Source organism: Hoplias malabaricus, chromosome 13 (assembly GCF_029633855.1).
Source record: "Hoplias malabaricus isolate fHopMal1 chromosome 13, fHopMal1.hap1, whole genome shotgun sequence".
Lineage (NCBI taxonomy): Eukaryota > Metazoa > Chordata > Actinopteri > Characiformes > Erythrinidae > Hoplias > Hoplias malabaricus.
The window spans coordinates 2,974,745-2,978,486 of record NC_089812.1 but is presented as its reverse complement, the minus strand read 5'-3'; positions in this window follow the sequence as shown (position 1 = coordinate 2,978,486).

The window sequence follows — 3,742 nt, the reverse complement described above, 5'->3', positions numbered from 1 at the left end:
ATCTTGAAATGTGCTTTTGTTACTGGATAGTCAATAAAATTAGCTTCGCTAGTGAGCGGTCTTAATGTTTTAGATCTGAGTACATGGCGTAACGACAAGGAATGTGCAGCCAAGAAAGAGGCATGTGCTCGGAGGTGGGTGGCTGACGAATGTGCTGTAGAATACAGACTGATACAAACTTTTAATGAATGTTAGCAAATGCCTCATGAGCCTCATGAGAAATTACAGCGTACAGTCGGCGTGAGAGTGTGGAAATTTAGCACGTGTTGCGCATTTCAAATGATATTTATTTAGCAATTGTTCATGAAGTTACAAACCTTTTCGTGACGAATGACAGAAATCTACGCAAAAGTTTATAACGTTTTAGTCGGTTATACCCAGAAACTACGTAAAATTAAGACTCCACTTATCAAAGGTTTCAAATCTAGTTATTAATAGTTATTAATTAGGTTGTAAATACATTATTAGTCACTAATAGTCAGTTATAACACATAGATACAGGGCAGTGACCTGTTTTTTTTTTTTTGCCAAATAGTGAACCCACATTCATCTACACTGTTAAACCTCAGATCCCGCCGAATACTGACCTCACATCATTCAACATTAACCCCGTCAGCTCCAGCATGAATTTGATAAGTTTAACCATGTAATGAATTAATCACCGACAAAGTGTCTCATTATACATCAGTGATAATGCGGTGTTTACGTTAAAATGTGAAACGACTAAATTCACATTCGTAAAAGTTTCTGACACTTTCAGTTTTGGACAAAAAAAAGAGGTCACTGTGGCACTTCATACCTCTGTGTTACAAGTGATTATTAATGATGTTTAAGGTGTTTACAACCTAATTAATAACCATGTAATAAACAGGTTGACATGTTTTTCCCCGTCTCCTGAACAGTTACTGTTTTAAAGATAGCGATGATATAGAGTTTAACGTTAATAATTAGGTTTTAATGACGCCGAGTGCAGTGCACCTAATAAACCAGCAACTCAGCACCAGTACTACCCACAAACACCGAGGAAGTGTTTCTGAGCGTTCTAGGTCAGACATGGAGTTACCAGGTTTTTCCATTCTTAACTTCAAATGGTGTCTTTTACACCGTGCAGCTTGTGAAGTTCAGTCCACCACCAAACCCCGTTTCAGGCTTCTAAAACCTGCATATTTTCTGCACACTCCACATCCTGTGGCTTAATAAATATCCCACATTGTTTTGATCTATTGATACATTCCCAGACGTTCGCGATGACTAAGCAGAATTAGTCCCTTTTGTCTTCAGTTGCTGATGTGTTTTAGACAGTGCTTTGACGAGCTTGTTCAGCTCCAGCACAGGATTTCCTCGTTGACTTGTGTGTTTACTTGCTGTAGTCAGCCTTCTGGACCTTAATGACCGTCACAAATCTGCAGCACGGCAGCGTTGTTCCTTCACACCACACAGGTCTATCGTTGTTGTAAAGTACTGGGACGTTACGCCTAAGAAATGAGGACAGCTCACATCCATCTGAATGTAATTTGAATATAATCTATTCAAGCGAAACTAATTGAATCCACAAACACACTTTTCACAAAGGCTTTACACTTGATTTGGAACCATTGCTGTGAGTATTTTATGACACTCAGCCACAAGAACGTTAATGAGGTGAGGTACACGATAAGCTCTTGATCACAAACGCTTTATCACACTCTGTCAGACACTTGGTAGTTCACATGGTGACTCCAGAACATCACTTTTCATTACATGCTTTAACATGGACATTATACAAGCAGGCGGCACGGTGGTGCAGCAGGTAGGTGTCGCAGTCACACAACTCCAGGGACCTGGAGGTTGTGGGTTCGAGCACCGCTCCGGGTGACTGTCTGTGAGGAGTGTGGTGTGTTCTCTCTGTGTCTGCGTGGGTTTCCTCCGGGTGACTGTCTGTGAGGAGTGTGGTGTGTTCTCTCTGTGTCTGCGTGGGTTTCCTCCGGGTGACTGTCTGTGAGGAGTGTGGTGTGTTCTCCCTGTGTCTGTGTGGGTTTCCTCCGGGTGACTGTCTGTGAGGAGTGTGGTGTGTTCTCCCTGTGTCTGCGTGGGTTTCCTCCAGGTGCCTACGGTCCAAAAACACACATTGGTAGGTCGACTGGAGACTCAAAACTGTCTGTATGTGTGTGTGTGTCTGTGTTGCCCTGTGAAGGACTGGCGCCCCCTCCAGGGTGTATTCCCGCCTTGCGCCCAGTGATTCCAGGTAGGCTCTGGACCCACCGCAACCCTGAATTGGATAAGGGTTACAGATAATGGATGAATAAGTGATTTTACAAGCTGTACAGATGTACTGTGTTTCCAGTGGGTGTTCACAAACCTTTGAACATTTGGTCACAGTCCAAAGAAAAATGTGTCTCAGTTTTTGCTAATTTTTACTTTACTTGACTTTTTTTAGTTTAGTGTCATTTTACCACAGCAGCTGCTCTTCACCTTGTGTGAAAGTTAAATCATGAACAGACCATTAGAAATGTTTTACTCTGACTTCCATTTACTGTAAAGTTACTGTTTTGCAATGTTTTTCCTTGGACAGTGGCGATATGTCTGTTTAAACAATATATTTGTCTACTGACACACACACACACACACACACACACACACACCCAGCCTCTCTAAAACTCTCCTCAGAACATTTTGTCCTTCATGGTATATTTAAAGAATACATCCTGCCACAGTGTCACACACACACACACAGAGCATACATTCACACAGTGCTGCTCTGGGTGTGTGAGGTGACAGTACAGACAGAACTGCAGTGTGATTTGCAGCATCTGTCGCTGTCAGCAAGAACAATGAAGGAAAGTGCTTTGTGAGTTTAGTGCAGGCTTTTGCTGATTCACAAAGCAGATCTGGGCAGTTGTCATTCTCCTCCAAACAGGTCCAGTGGTGTAGCACTAGTTGCTGTTAGAAGTGAAGCAGTAGTCGGGGGAGTCCTAGTTTTTAATTGATAATGACAAATGGTGGAGAATGATTGTTTAAAAGGATAAAAGTGGCTAACTGTGCTGTCTGTTGGATTTCTGCCAACTGCAAAAGCACCATGACCCACTGGAACGGTTTAGTTATCACTGGCCTAGATTTTCCAAAGCATTGTCAAGGAGTGAGCGCACATTTTGCTTATTATAACAAACTCTATTGAAGGAAATGATTATATAATATATAATGTATATTACACACACACACACACACTCCTCCTCGTTGGTCCACCTTGTAGATGTAGAGTCAGAGACAGTAGCTCATCTGTCGCTGCACAGTGTGTGTCGCTCGTCCTCTAGTCCTTCATCAGTGACACAGGACGCTGTCGGCTGGATGTTTTTGGACTGTTCTCAGTCCAGACACTGAGGGGTTTAAAAACTCCAGCAGCACTGCTGTGTCTGATCCACTCTACACCAGCACAACACACACTAACACTGTGAAATTGTACAACTACAAAGTGTTTCTGTAAGATGTGGAGCTGAGAGAATGGACAGTGAGCGCTCAAGGACAAGGAGGTGGTCATAGTGTTATGATTATGGTGTGTGTGTGTGTGTGATATATCATATGATAAAGTATTGCATGTCACATGTAGTATACACATTTGTAGGTTATTAAATAAACTGAATAACATTTTTGGCCCGATATAGAACCCTAAAAACTGAAAATAAAGCAGATAAGACTTCATTGTGTGACTACAGTCGCTCGTGAACTCAGATTACACTCGTACTTTCACAAGTCTCTGGCACTGACC